The sequence below is a fragment of the Harmonia axyridis genome, chromosome 7, assembly GCF_914767665.1.
Source record: "Harmonia axyridis chromosome 7, icHarAxyr1.1, whole genome shotgun sequence".
NCBI classification, from domain to species: Eukaryota; Metazoa; Arthropoda; class Insecta; order Coleoptera; family Coccinellidae; genus Harmonia; species Harmonia axyridis.
Window position 1 is genome coordinate 6,834,641 of NC_059507.1, and position 16,222 is coordinate 6,850,862.

At 36.6% G+C, this 16,222-nt stretch overlaps 1 protein-coding gene across 3 annotated transcripts in view; it reads right to left on the minus strand.

Moving 5' to 3' along the window:
• Positions 1 to 16,222, minus strand: part of LOC123685092 (leucine-rich repeat-containing protein 24-like) — a 135,304-nt gene that overhangs the window by 105,799 nt on the left and 13,283 nt on the right. The window contains exon 1 of one of the 3 annotated variants that reach the window (XM_045624672.1): positions 15,055 to 15,363. The exons of the other annotated variants lie outside the window; for them this stretch is intronic. The gene's annotated coding sequence lies outside the window, so the exon portion shown is untranslated. Of the gene's footprint in view, positions 1 to 15,054; positions 15,364 to 16,222 lie in introns of those variants that run through there. 3 annotated transcript variants of the gene reach the window in all.

Here is a 16,222-nt window from a genome sequence, read left to right on the forward strand (position 1 = left end):
AACTATATGTTGAATAATAAAATCGAATTTTGCCCAAAAAAATGTGTTTTACTATGGTAGGCCGGAGACTTTCGAATTGGTCCGTTATAATACGCTGGCCCATTTTTAACCACTAATTCTGGGTCATCCTGTATAAAATTTCAGTGTAGGCCGACAATGTGTGCAAATATAACTCGATATTTTCCATCCCTTTTAGGGTTATTCCCTCATATACGGTTTCGTTGCTAACAAAACGGTTTTGTCCTGGCCCTTCGAGTCGGATATCCTGAATACGGCAGATTTAAACAAATTTTCCCCCACGTAATAAATCTACCCTGTAAACAATCATTTCCACCGACGATTTTCCCCAGATAATGACGGTAGACGAAACTTCCTCTCTCCCTAAAATAAGAATCGTATCGAATTCCCGGAATCTCCGGCAACTTCCCAGCTTACCGAACTCCCTCAATCAAACGAGAATTACGATTTGGCTAGATTGCGAAAAAATTATTCCACAGTTAAACCCGCGTGAGAGATAATGGCTGATAATTACTGATCATCCGGTAATCACTCGAAAAAGCGAACCTGGCACCTGAAATTAGGGACATCGACAACAGCTCTTCAGCGTTGACAAATTGCTGTAATCAATTTTCGAGCGGTTTCCGGGATGAAAGTTGCAAAAAATAAATCGAATGATTTCATTTCAACCTGGTGGTATCGATTCCGTCGAATCTGGGTCGTATTGAAATCGAAAATGGAGATTTGTTCTTGTTTTTGAGCGCTCATTCCTCGAACAGTTATATAGACATCGGCAAATTGGGGAAAAAAAACAAGTTTGTAGTTGTATGTTTCTTGGACCATTTTGCCAATTCAAGTAATTATTTTTCGAATTGTAGCCTGATTTTTCAGAAAAATAACGGTTCAAATGACGTCCTCAGTTACTTCGTCTTTTGTTATATACAGAGTGGACAAAAAAAAATAAAAAGTAGGCTTTTATTCAGAACACCCTGTTTTGTGAATAGTTGAAATATGAGGATATTCATGAGGCCCCTTTAATTCTGAACATTTCCCTTTTTTATTTATAGCGATATCTTTTGGAGGCATACAACTTTGCTTCCGCCGTTTTTTCCCGAAATTCGAGGACTTATTGAAAGAAAACTGCGTAAATCTTGCAGTTTTGAGGAAATTTGGGAAAAAATTTAATTTCCATCCAAAAACCGTTATATCTCCTAAATTATTCGTCACAGACCCCTCAAACACAAAAGTTTTTTGAACATCGAGTTCCGAACTGAAACATACTGAGGTTTCAAGGGTGTAGCTCACGTTCAGGAGAAATTGCAGCCTCTGGAATTTCATCCATTTTTTTTCGAAAATTTCAGATTTTTACCTATAATTTCTGAAATAATGTACTAATCGCGAAACTGCAAGCATTTTAGTGATCTACATAGTCGAATCAATCAATGAAATGGTACAATAGTCCCATGAAGAAAGTTTCGATTTTTTTCAATTTTCTAAGGAATGGAAAATTTTACGAAAATTTTTCAACAAAAAATTTTTCAGGTGAGATCGAAATAAGGCTAATCAGGGATCGTCAATTCTAGCATCGCTCACCGATTTTGTGTAGACCTCACACTTTTGAGGAAATTCGAACTCGAAATTTGAGAAATAATTGAATTTCCACCCAAAAACCGTTATATCTCCTAAATTATTCGTCACAGACCACTGAAATAAAAACATTTTTTGAACATCGGGTTCTGATCTGAAACATAGTGAGGTTTAAAGGGATTAGTTTCCGTCCAGAAGAAGTTGCAGCGTCGGGAATTGTATCCATTTTTTTTCGAAAATTTCAGATTTTTACCTATAATTTCTGAAATAATGTACAAATCGCCAAACTGCAAGCATTTTCGTGATCTACATAGTCGAATCAATCAATGAAATGGCACTTATCTATGATCATTACTGTGCTATTGAGTTTTTGTTGATTTTTATATTTTTATTGAAATATGTTAAAAGAATTTGATCTTGATTTGTGAATTTATTTGAATACTGGCTACTGCATTATATTTTGTTTATTTAGAAGTCACGTACAGGCTCACGCCTCTGTGACTATATGTTTATACCCTGTAGCTTACAGAATAAACCATTTTATTATTATTATTATTATTAATTGTCCCATGAAGGAAGTTTCAATTTTTTTCAATTTTCTAAGGGTTAAGTATGGAAAATTTTTCGAAAAAAAATTTTTCCGGTGAGATCAAAATGGGGCTAATCAGGGATCGTCAATTCTGGCACCGGTCTCCGATTTTGCGGAGACCTCACAATTCTGAGGAAATTCGAACTCGAAATTTGGGAAATAATAGAAGTTCCATCCAAAAATCGTTATATCTCCTAAATTATTCGTCACACACCACCCAAATAAAATCGTTTTTTGAACATCGGGTTCTGATCTGAAACATAGTGAGGTTTAAAGGGAGTAGCTTACGTCCAGAGGAAGTTGCAGCGCTGGGAATTTCCTCCATTTTTTTTTCGAAAATTTCAAATTTTTCCCTATAATTTCTGAAATAGTGTACTAATCGCCAAACTGCAAGCATTTTCGTGATCTACACAGTCGCAAAAATTTTTTCAGGTGAGACCGAAATTGGGCTAATCAGGGATCGTCAATTCTTTAAAGGGTTTAAAGGGCGTAGTTTACGTCCAGAAGAAGTTGCAGCGTCGGGAATTGAATTTCAGATTTTTACCTATAATTTCTGAAATAATGTACAAATCGCCAAACTGCAAGCATTTTCGTGATTTACATAGTCGAATCAATCAATGAAATGGTACAATTGTCCCATGAAGGAAGTTTTAATTTTTTTCAATTTTCTGAGGGTTAAGTATGGAAAATTTCACGAAAATTTTTCGACAAAAAATTTTTCAGGTGAGATCGAAATTGGGCTAATCAGTGATCGTCAATTTTGGCACCGCTCACCGATTTTGCGTAGACCTCACAGTTTTGAGGAAATTCGAATTCGAAATTTAGGAAAACATTTGAATTTCCCTCTAAAAATTGTTATATCTCCTAAATTTTTCGTCACAGACCCCTCAAATACAAAAGTTTTTTGAACATCGAGTTCCGAACTGAAACATACTGAGGTTTCAAGGGCGTAGCTTACGTCCAGGAGAAGTTGCAGCCTCGGGAATTTCATCAATTTTTTTTTCGAAAATTTCAGATTTCAACCTATTATTTTTGAAATAAGGTACCAATCTTCAAACTGCAAGCATTTTTGTGATCTGCATAGTCGAATCAATCAATAAAATGGTACAATAGTCACATGAAGGAACTATTTTTTTCTTCAATTTTCTAAGGGTTAGTTATGGAAAAGTTCATGGAAATTTTTCGACAAAAAATTTTTCAGGTGAGATTGAAATTCGTCTAATCAGGGATTGTCAATTCCACCACTGCTCACCGATTTTACGTAGACCTCACAGAAGAATAATTAATCATGTGTTCAGAAGCGAGACTCAAATGTGGTGTTGTGGAAATAAAAATAGTAAAAAACTGAAATGAACAGTCCCATCCCAATTTTTCGAGCTCATTCAGGCTGGAACTGGTCATCGACAAAAATATGGAAATCGAAATTCCATAGGTACCTATGCTATGATTCAGCTTGCGTATATGAATCGACGAGTCTGAGGTTAACTGTGTGGTCTCGAAAATAGAATCGTTTCGATGAAGTTTCGACATTCTGTGGATATTTACAGATCGGAGTTTCATGTGTCATACCGACCGACAATTCAGAATGATAGGTCTAAAATTGAAATGATGGTTTTTTCATATTTCAAACTGGAACAAATGTTGACACTACTTTTGGCATAAAATAATCTTAAAATGAATGACCAGTGAAATTTTAACTATTTTTTTCAATCTTATCAAGTAAGAGTAATGAAGTCCATGAGAATTATTGATGATAATTCTTCTTCTTCTTCTTCAGCCCTCTTTCATCCAGTGTCGGACATAAGCCTCTTCCAGTTTTTTCCATGCTTCTCTGTCTTTTGCTATTCTCATCCATTGCTTGCCGGCTACATCGACTATGTCGTCTATCCATCTTTTTCTCGGTCTTCCTATGCTTTTTTTTGTTTCTCGAGCTGTCCAAAAAGTCACTTTGTGTGACCATCTCTCCACGCTCTGCCTTGTTACATGTGCCACCCAATGCCACTTAAGTTTCGCTATTCTACTCATGATGTCAGTTACCCTGATCTTTTTTTGTACTTCGGTGTTCGGAATTCTGTCCCTCAAGCTTATACCCAGCATAATCCTTTCCATGGCCCTTTTAGTTACTTTCAGTTGTTCTGCCACTTTTTTCGTTATTGCCATAGTTTCTAGACCATAAGTTGCCACTGGTAATATACAGCTGTCTTAGGTTTTGCGTTTTAAGTGTAGAGGAATATTTTGGTCCTCAAAGATGAAACTCAGTTTGCCGAAGGCTGCCCATGCTAAGCGTATTCTTCTCCCAATTTCCAATATTCGATTTTCTTTTCCATTTTTAATCATATGCCCCAAATATACATATTGTTCCACCTTCTCTATGTTTATGTTATCTATAGTGATATCTTCCTGACTATGGCTCATTATCTTCGTTTTGTCAAGATTCATCTTTAGTCCTATTTCCTCTGACTTTTCATTCAGGTCGTGTGGCATCGATTTCAATTCATGGATGTCTGTGCTTATCAGTACTATGTCGTCCGCGATTCTCAAATGATTGAGATACGCCCCATCGGTTTTCAGTCCTTTCCGATCACAAGCTAGCTTTTTTATAAAATTTTCCAAGGCATATTAAATGGAAGAAAAATTCAGGATTTCACCCATTCTCATGTGAAAGAAGAGAAATTAACAATTTTCAAATTACTTGAATGCTGATAAGTGATTTAATACTTGGTATTTCCACCCCTTGCGTTAGTTACAGCTCGGCAACGACGGTTCATACTCGAAATGTTCTGATCTAATCCTTCCCAGATTTCTCTGAGTTGGATTCCTAAGTCATCAAGAGTAGCTGGATGATTTTCTGAACTTCTCATAAATCATTATATCTGAGGCGATTTCTTATTGTCTGAGTGCTAATTTGCACCCCATGAGTTTGCTCAAGCTGATTTTGAAGGAGGCGAGCGGTTGCAAACCGTTGTCTCAACGAAGAAACTCTCAAGTAACGTTCTTGAATGGCAGTTGTTACCCGTGGTCTACCCTGTCCTGGTCTTCGGACATTCATACCTGTCTCCCTGAATCGCTGCAACATTCTGGACACACTTGAATGGGAAACTCCAAACCTTTCTGCAATTCTTGTGTATGTCCACCCTTCTTCTCGCAAAACTACCGCTTGGGCACATTCCTCTTGGGTCAAATTGCGTGTTTCGCGTTGCATAGCGATCGAGTGTAGAAAATGAAACGAAAGAAAAACTATTGATCACTAGAATTAATCGAGAACAACTGATTTCAGAATGGAGCCAATACATTCAAAATCTGATAATCTCATCTTTTTTTATTCCTGCTGGGAAAAAACATCTGTATTGAAGAAAAACGTTGAAAGTGGATAACATATGCATGCATAATTCTGATAAAAATAATTATCATTGAGAACACCTTGTAACGTTACAATTGCCCATGAGACTCTAAGGACTAATTTCTAGGGGTGGTTTGGCTTATTTGGCAACAAAACTCCTACCCAGGTTTTTACAAATTTAATAAAATCAAAATATATAATGATCGATCCTTTTCACTCCAAACAAATAATAAAATAGAAACTTAACTTAAAACGATTTTAAATGAGCCAGTCTGCCACTAGGATGGAACCTCTTCTGTATATTATCTTCAGCCTTCTGAACACCAATTCTTATCAGGAAGCTATAGCACTCCAGACCTCATTCAACGAAGTTGGTGTGATAATGCCAGGTATTTCGCAGGAATTCTTTCAGATTCAGAGAGTAAAGTGGTCTAACATACGTTCTATCCCAAATTCTGTATCTCAAGGAAGTAGTTCTTGATAATTTTCAATCCCAAGAAAGGTTCCTGTTCTAATCCCACGGGAGGTTTCTTCGTTCTAATCCCACGGGAGGTTTTCTTCGTTCTAATCCCACGGGAGGTTTTCTTCGTTCTAATCCCACGGGAGGTGCTTTGAGAAAATGAACAAAAATGATATCAGAATATGTTAACTGAATTTACAACTCCTTCTCGGATTTCTAACCAAGAAATTACAAAGAAATCATTACATTTATTATCAAATAAACCTGAGAAGGAGTTTTGCTGACATTATTTGACACAAAAAGAATTCTACCAAACCTGAAATACGTTTCGACAAGATGGATGACTCTAAAAAAAAACTACTGTTTCAAATTAAATTGATTCATTCTGGTGAGATTATTACTTGTTGAATACTAATATTCATGTTAACACTTACCGAGAATCCCGACACAATTCTCGCCGATAAATAAGATTCCGAGTCTCAAATTAAATTAATAATGACTGAAATCTAAATCTACTACTAAATCTACTTATTCTTGCTGGAGTCTCAATCATCATTGAAAATCCTTCAGAAAATTCTCTCCAGGAACGCGCATCTGCGATCCCACCGATAGTACCCGATTTGATACGATTAATTGACAAATTACCGCGTCTTCAAAAATTCCAGTAGCGTAACATGGAATGAAGCGTGCAAAATCGTTGCACACACCTCTCACCAGGAAAAAGAAAAAAAAATTTTTTTTTTCTTTATGTATGAATATCTCAAAAACAAAAATACTCGATGGCATCAGATCAAGCACAGCACGTCAAAAGAAAACATACTCCGACTTGTCAACTGGAGCAAATGATAAAAGTTATAATTAGTGTGATATATTACAAGGGAAAATTCCGCAAACGTACCATGTCTTACCCAAAACCTATCGAATGTAACTAATTTGAAATATGAAATGCCAAATATTATGACCAATTGCTGAAGGCAAGTTGAAAAAAATATATATCGAACAAATAGTCAACCAAATTTAGAAACGACCTGAGCACTAAGGAAAAAGGAAATGAGGGAAACAGTGAAACAGACTTCAGTTGCCTAAGGCTTCTCTCTAAAAAACGAAAGAGAGATGAGTGTAAAGGAGCTCAATGAGAACTTCTTTACACCCTAAATATTTAAATTACTCAGAGTTGAGTGAAAAGGTGAAACAGAAGTCGGTTGCTGAAGGCCTCTCTCTAAAAAACGAAAGAGGGATGAGGATACTTCACACTGATGTGAAATACCATCATCCTACCGATTCTGGAAAGTCATGCCCAAACGACCTATCGTCAAAAATCTCAATATTAATTTCAGCCACTGCTACTAGGAAGTAAACAGTGCTGCAGTTATATAAATGAAAACTAAAAAAACCGTCTCAACTAAACAAAAGTGAATGAATTTAAAAGGTGCCGTCGCACAACAAGAAAAATCTTCCTGGCACCCGAGACGAAGGTGAACCAGAAAAGGGGGGCATGGAAGATTTTTAGTTTGAGTCCAAAATTTTCAAAAATGACTCCATCATTCTATGTTTCTTGCATAGAACGATGTCAAATCCGATAATGAAACTAAATTGAGGTAAATCCAAAATTAGCAAATATAACGTCAAATCCGGTAATGAAACTAAATTGAGGTAAATCCAAAATTAGCAAATATAACGTCAAATCCGGTAATGAAACTAAATTGAGGTAAATCCAAAATTAGCAAATATAACGTCAAATCCGGTAATGAAAAGGTAAGGTAAAATCGATATTTATCGACCACGAAAAAATGCGATAACATTCGACAAAGTAGGTAAAAGATAATTAACGCCGTCTGTGAAAAATCAGCCATAAATGGCTCAAAATAGTCAAATAATGTGTACAAAGATGTTCTGTACTGACGTGTATATGAATCAACTGAGCTCAAGGATTCACTTCCCTACCTCCCTCTCCATTGAAGTGATATAACTGAAAGTTCACAGCAACGTTAAGTTGGGCGCCAGCAAGTATATAACCTGCAACGATAACGATAAGATAAATGAAAATTGAAGGAAAAATAGGGAAACGGGAAATTGCAACAGTACACAGAAAATAAGAAAAAAACTGAATCTTTACAGACCCAAAATAATAAATTACTCCAAAGTATGCTCTCAGCTACGCCAAAATTAATTTGCTCTGCATATCTAAAAGACACTTCAGTCAGATTAACAACAACTTTAAAGGTAAATATAAGTAGTATCCATACTACAACGATAAGATAAATAGTAGCCACCATAAACTAATAGTGGTACAACGATAAGCGATAATAGTAGCTATGCTACAAAGATACGATAATAGTAGCCACGCTACAAAAATACGATAATAGTAGCCACGCTACAAAGATACGATAATAGTAGCTATGCTACAAAGATACGATAATAGTAGCTATGCTACAAAGATACGATAAAAGTAGCTATGCTACAAAGATACGATAATAGTAGCCATGCTACAAAGATACGATAATAATTGTCAAAAAATAAATGAAGTAAATAAATAATAAATCTAAAAAGAAAAACATATAATCTGTGCATCTGGAGCAAATTTAGGAAGTAAAGGTTAAAGGAAAAAAGGAATTATTCATCATCGTCATCAGTTTTGTCTAAGTCGGTAGAAACATAACCACGGGTCAGATCTAGTTTTATATATTTGACATGGGAATTGCCAAGGTCAGTCCCGTTCAAGAAATCTGGATTATTCATTTTATCAGACAAAATAAACAAGAAAAACAATTATATGTAAATATATAGCTACGAAAAAATATATCACGACACGTGTGGTCAATCTGATACCAACGAAAAATATCAAAGACGAGACAAAAGAAAGAGAAAAAGTTAAACAAAGATAAATTTTCACTTTAGAACTGAAAAGGTCGAAATGATAGGAGCAGTTGCCAAAATTTTCGGGCCTCACGTTGTTGCGCCAAAATGTGTAACGTTACAATTGCCCATGAGACTCTAAGGACTAATTTCTAGGGGTGGTTTGGCTTATTTGGCAACAAAACTCCTACCCAGGTTTTTACAAATTTAATAAAATCAAAATATATAATGATCGATCCTTTTCACTCCAAACAAATAATAAAATAGAAACTTAACTTAAAACGATTTTAAATGAGCCAGTCTGCCACTAGGATGGAACCTCTTCTGTATATTATCTTCAGCCTTCTGAACACCAATTCTTATCAGGAAGCTATAGCACTCCAGACCTCATTCAACGAAGTTGGTGTGATAATGCCAGGTATTTCGCAGGAATTCTTTCAGATTCAGAGAGTAAAGTGGTCTAACATACGTACTATCCCAAATTCTGTATCTCAAGGAAGTAGTTCTTGATAATTTTCAATCCCAAGAAAGGTTCCTGTTCTAATCCCACGGGAGGTTTCTTCGTTCTAATCCCACGGGAGGTTTTCTTCGTTCTAATCCCACGGGAGGTTTTCTTCGTTCTAATCCCACGGGAGGTGCTTTGAGAAAATGAACAAAAATGATATCAGAATATGTTAACTGAATTTACAACTCCTTCTCGGATTTCTAACCAAGAAATTACAAAGAAATCATTACATTTATTATCAAATAAACCTGAGAAGGAGTTTTGCTGACATTATTTGACACAAAAAGAATTCTACCAAACCTGAAATACGTTTCGACAAGATGGATGACTCTAAAAAAAAACTACTGTTTCAAATTAAATTGATTCATTCTGGTGAGATTATTACTTGTTGAATACTAATATTCATGTTAACACTTACCGAGAATCCCGACACAATTCTCGCCGATAAATAAGATTCCGAGTCTCAAATTAAATTAATAATGACTGAAATCTAAATCTACTACTAAATCTACTTATTCTTGCTGGAGTCTCAATCATCATTGAAAATCCTTCAGAAAATTCTCTCCAGGAACGCGCATCTGCGATCCCACCGATAGTACCCGATTTGATACGATTAATTGACAAATTACCGCGTCTTCAAAAATTCCAGTAGCGTAACATGGAATGAAGCGTGCAAAATCGTTGCAACCTTCAGTTGTAGAATAAATTTGAGATTTCCATAATGTGCGTTAATTTTTTTGCGCAGTGTATTTAGGATCTTTGCTTCTCAATATCGCAAGATGAGATGAGAAATTTTAAACGTGTTGAAAAAAATTATTTTCTCTAATTCTGTGGTTATTCCGTTCATTCTTCCACATCTTGTAGAACAAAATCGTGCGAGAATATATCAGAAACGCACAGTTTTCATGGTTATATTTCATTATTGTATGTTGGTACTCCGAACTTTCCGCTACGGCTTTATCTGTCAATTCATCAATTTGCCTTAAAGAAATCAGTTCTGCCAACCAACATTTTTCATTGCAAAAATCACTAAATTATATTTATGGAAATATTTCATCAATTTCAATGAAAATGCAATGAATTGGAGAAAAGTTATTTATAATACAAGTGCTGAAGGCATTGATATTCTTCCACGAGTTCAAAATTCAAAAACGAGCCACGAAGTGGCGAGTTTTTGAATGAACGAGTGGTAGAATGAGCCTTCTGTACGAGTATTATACATTATTTTCTCTAATTCATTGCATTCTTATTGAAATTAATCAAATATTTCCATAAATATCATTCAGTGATTTCTGCATTGAAAAATGTTGGTTGGCAGAACTGATTTCTTTAAAGCAAATTGATGAATTGACAGATAAAGCCGTGGCGGAAAGTTCGGAGTACCAACATATAATAATAAAATATAACTATGAAAACTGTGCGTTTCTGATATATTCTCGCACGATTTTGTTCTACAAGATGTGGAAGAATGAACGGAATAACCACAGAATTAGAGAAAATAATGTATAATACTCGTACAGAAGGCTCATTCTACCACTCGTTCATTCCAAAACTCGCCACTTCGTGGCTCGTTTTTGAATTTTGAACTCGTGGAAGAATATCAATGCCTTCTGCACTTGTATTATAAATAACTATTAATTCTTCTATCGTCATGATAGGACTTTCGACACTCATTGATCTAGGTCAGAGTGAAGACTGACTTCCGCTATATACTTCTACGATAATTGTTTCGCCATATCATGACTTCTTCAGGCGAATATCACTGGTTTCAGTAAATATACCTTTTCAATTTCCCACATCCTCCTCCAACACTCCAACTGTATGACAAACTAACATCAAATTCATGACAGTCTCTATTTTCCATATCTCCGAGCCCTACACCCGGAAACTAAAAGTTTTCGATGACAAAGTTGGCCTCACGTTCTTGATCCAAAGTTCTAATTTACTCGCTCTCTCGTTGTGGCCTCCTTCAAAAATGTAAATTCGCGGTGCAGTTATAAATCAGTTCGTGGCCAACCATGATGAGTTTTCCGAAGTAATTTCAAGTGCAATCGCTGGGTTCGCGAAATGTCGGTTTTAGATCTGGAAACAAATTAAAATTTATTCTGCAGCGCCTTTGTTGCTTTTCACCGATTCGAGTACAGATCGTCGCAGGATGATTTTCTGCGGTTATTACGGTCCAGGAAACTTCAAGTTATCAGTCCGCGTAGAAAACTTTTTACCTATGAGACCGGGAAATGTCTCGTCGTGGAGAGATGAATTGGACTAGAGCTCGCGAAATTGAAGTGCTTTTGGATTATCTTCACATTTTTTAATTCGATTCACTCCACATACTCTTCAATTTTTGATGATTTTGATTTAGTTCATAACATTTCAGCTGCATGTGTGTTTTGTGCATGGATAATATAATCAGTTATAATGTCACGAGAGCATAGACTATATTCGATTATACACCGATTCACGAGACGTGTTTCGCGAACTACGTCGAGTGAAGAGGTTTGTATAATCAAAATATACTGATCAACAATTGCTAGGGATCACTTATGAACTTCTCTTCATTTGTATTTTTTTCAAGTTATCTGTACATTATATGTTCTCTAAGGAAAAAGTAAGATGTTTTGAGTTGATTATATCAAAGCCTTCCTCACTTCATCGGCTCTTGTTCACAAAATCGATTATTATCTGTAGGCTGTTACAGGTGGAGTGAAAAGCAATGTGGTATTTGTTATTAAATCTGTTTTTTTCTCTCGTTCAAACACATAAGGTGACAATAATTGAAGAAATGAGAACAATATCAGCTTATCAGTCATGCCGAGAAGACGTTTGGCTCCTGTGCAACTGGACCAAATCATACGGTGGATACAGGAAGGTTTGTCCCAGCGAGAAGTGTCCCGGCGGTTGAATGTTTCGCAAAGTGTCGTGAGTCGGGCTTGGAATAGGTTCATCCAAAACGACTGAGTAGCTTATGTTCATGGGGGAGGTCGGCAGCGCAGTACAACAGCTGCCCAAGATCGTCTTTTGATCCTCAATGCTAGGAGAAATCCCACTTACCCGGCGTCGCGGCTCAATAGATCACTGAGAGTTGCAACAGGAGTTCTAATTTCGAACCAGACTGTAAGACGACGACTACATGTTCGTGGTTTGAGAGCACGTAGGAGGGTACAACATCCCCGTTTGAATAGGGAACACCGGGTTCATCGACGGCAATGGGCTGAGGAGCACCGCAATTGGACACTTGAAGATTGGAGCCGATGTTTATTTACGGATGAGTCTAGATTTCGTTTGGTCAACTCCGAAGGACGTATTCTTGCTTGGAGGGAAAGAGGTCGAAGGTATGCAGAACAGTTTATGGTACCCACAACAGCTTTTGGCGGAGGTTCTATATGTGTATGGGGAGGCATTTGTTTGAACCAACGCACAGAGTTGGTTGTTCTGCAGAACACCACCATGACCAGCCAGAGATATCACGATATGATTATTGAACCCATAATTGTTCCGTTTGCGGCTGCCGTGGGCGAGAATTTCATTTTAATTGACGATAATGCCCGTCCACACCGTAGTCGTCTCGTTAATGAAGCGCTAGAAACTCATGCTATTGATAGGATGGACTGGCCAGCTCGCTCTCCAGACATGAATCGCATCGAACATGTCTGGTCTGAGAATTCTAGACAATTGTCAACCTTAGAACAACCGATCAATAACCTGGAGGACCTTTCTAACGCTTTAAGGGATATTTGGACGAATTTGCCCCAAAATTTTATAAATCGTTATTACAATACGATACAGCACCAAATAGCGCTGAATTCAAGTTCTCAGTAGAGGAAAGACGACAGAGATTTCATTTTTCATCTCTATAAAAATAGCCAATATTTTAAATCGAAAAAACATTGTCTGTATCGGCGACGTTACTGGTTTCTTCATTTTTCGCCATTTTCTCGTGAATGTTGCTTCTGAAGATGGAGAGATTTGAAGAAACTCATCATTATTCGAGCTAGCGATTTCATCTTCGAATTCATATACTGGATGTTACGAGGAAAAAAGTGAAACGTTGGTCTCTATCTTCGTTTTTGAACACTCTGTATGTATGAAAATAATTATAAATTTCGCTTCTTACTACCCTATATACATCACAGGGAAATATTTTCAAAATATCTTCATTTACTCCCACTTCTGAGATGAGCCAACCGGTATATATAGATTTAAATATTAAGATGTATAAGAACTAATTATTGAAGGGTCAAGTAGAAAGTATCCGTTCTCTTTCCCCCTTTTTGTTTTCTTGATTCACAATAACTAGCCGACGAAAAAATATATTTGGTGATGCAAAAAAGGTATCAGACAATCAAATTACCAGGTGTCTTTTTTCTGTTTGTTTTTCTCTGGATTATAAGGGTGGAGATCCTACCCCTCAGATCTAGCTGGTCCTTTTTTGTAAGCGGGATTTATTCGATTATTGAATTTTGCCATTCAATCCGTTAGAAGCTCATATCTAAAGGTTCATTCATTTTAGGAGCGAATATGATACTCAAAACTGGTTGGTCATTTCAGTAAGATACCTGAATATTGCTCAAAGACAAATGAATTATGCGTTCTGTCAAAATCAAATGAAATGATGCAATTTTGCAATTGATCAATGCCAGTTTGAAAGTTATTTTCAATATATTATGTCATTATAATTCAATTCAAACTTCAGAAGTTAGGTATTATCGAACAAAGTTAAACGTGAGAAAGTTCTGTTGAAGTTCCTTTGTAGTTGACCTTTTCATTTATAGCTGCAAAGTTTCATTGAATGAAATTATTGAATATTACAGCTCATTTCACACATAATCAAATGAAAAATTGTTTTAAATTTTGATGGCGTTTAAAAATGATCTTCGCAGGGTTTTCCAATGAAAAAGTAACCTCGTGGCTTATATAATAGGTAGAGCTCAAGAAAATAAGTTCGGTTTGGTCAGTACAATATTTTCGTAACGGATTTTTTATTGAAGATACAGGGTGGTCAAAGCAAAATTAAAAGACAGATTTTTCGCGATAACGTCGAAACAACTGGCAACATCGTGATGAAATTTAGTATGGATATGTTTTTGAAGTATCAGCTTCCACATTGAATTATTTTTATATCTAACTGTGATGCAGGGCGTTAGTAAAAAGGTCCATACCGAGTTGTATTGCACTGATCAAAATTTCTCATGAGAACATCAAAAGCATTTAATTCTCCAAGAAAAAGCAAGTACTGGTAAAAGTCAGGTAGGTATGTAAGGTTTTCGGAATATTAGTAAGTTTCATATCATGCATTCACATTACATAAACCTATTAACTGATGAACGATAACATCAATTTAATGCTGAATTGAAAATGAAACGAAGAATCGCAAGAACAAAAAAGTAAAAAAAAAATGAAACTAGAATAAAAAATATCTCAGTTGCCTTAGAACACGAATTGACTGTTTTACTCAAACCCATCTTATTTTATTTTGAAGTGTTCTACCCATCCTAGCAACGATGTCACCTCTTTTTGAAACACCCTGTATAGTCATCGATTCCACTACAACAAAATTCAAGTGTTCATTCATCAAACATATCCTCACGTAAGTTTTTCCGATTTATCCCTACACTTCTAGTTGTTCCACTAAAAATCGGAATATTTCCGGCAAACCATAGAGCAAGGTCATATTCATTGAAAATCATTAACTGTGGTCATGGTCCACCCGTACTACTCACCACAAAAGACGGCGAAATCCTAAACGACCCCCTCGTCCAAATTCGAATTTCGTCAAACGACCTTCACTTCATTAGCAACTAACTGCGGGCTGTCAAACGTCAAAATTTGACGTTTAAACCTCGACGCACACGTCTAATTCGATTTGTGCGATATCGTATCGTGTGATTCGCATGGCGCGCTTGATGACGTATCGGTCGCGAAGCCGAGCGTCGGGATACTGACGACGCTCTCGAATATAATCGCGGAGACGACGCCAACCGACGCCCTTTAGGATTAAACTCGGGCAAAACTACGGCGCCGGTTCAGTTCGGACTTAAACATCGAGAGTTTTTCCTCACGCTCCGACGATAGGGGTCGGGCTGGCTAGTCGGGAGGGATCAAGCCTGTATGAAAAAGTGGAAAGATGTCTGGTAATAACTCACCGGTCTATCTCGATCTGGACCGAGCCGGGGGACATCTGATTAGATATTATCGCGAGAAGTGTGAGAACTGCGAGGCGTTTGGGTATTTTGTGATTTTGTGGTGGTCAATGTCAACCCTGTAGCGTACACCTACGTTTATTCATCTTTTCGTTATCCCGCTTAACGCTATTTTTCTTAAGGAGATTAGTCAAATCGTTCAGCTATGTCTAAATATAAGTACTCAAGGAATCCCATGCAGAGTTCTGACGAGTCCTGAATAATAGTGCTTTGAGTACTAAGCTCTTCCAGAAAATTATTCCTTAGAAACGAGCACTAAGCACCAGTTTCCACAAAAGACTCGCGAATACTAAGCACTCTGTATAAGTAATTCGACATTTCTAGCACCAAATACTTTAAAAGAATTTCATCCTTCCACAAAAGACTCGCAAAGACTAAACACTTTGTAAGAGTTCGGTATTTCGAGCACTTAGCAATAATAACTTGAAAAATATGACTTCCAAGTCAAAAGCACTCAGCACCAATTTCCATAGAAGAGTCCCGAATACTAAGCACTTTGTAGAAGAAATTCGATATTTGAAGCACTAAGCGCTTGGAAGACATTGATCCCGAGTCATTGACACTAAGCACCAATTTAAACAAAAGACTTTCTAATACTAAGTACTTTGTAGAAGTAATTCGATATTTCGAGCGCTAAGCACTAAACGCTAGAAATAAAATGACCCTCGAGTCGAGACCACTAAGCGTC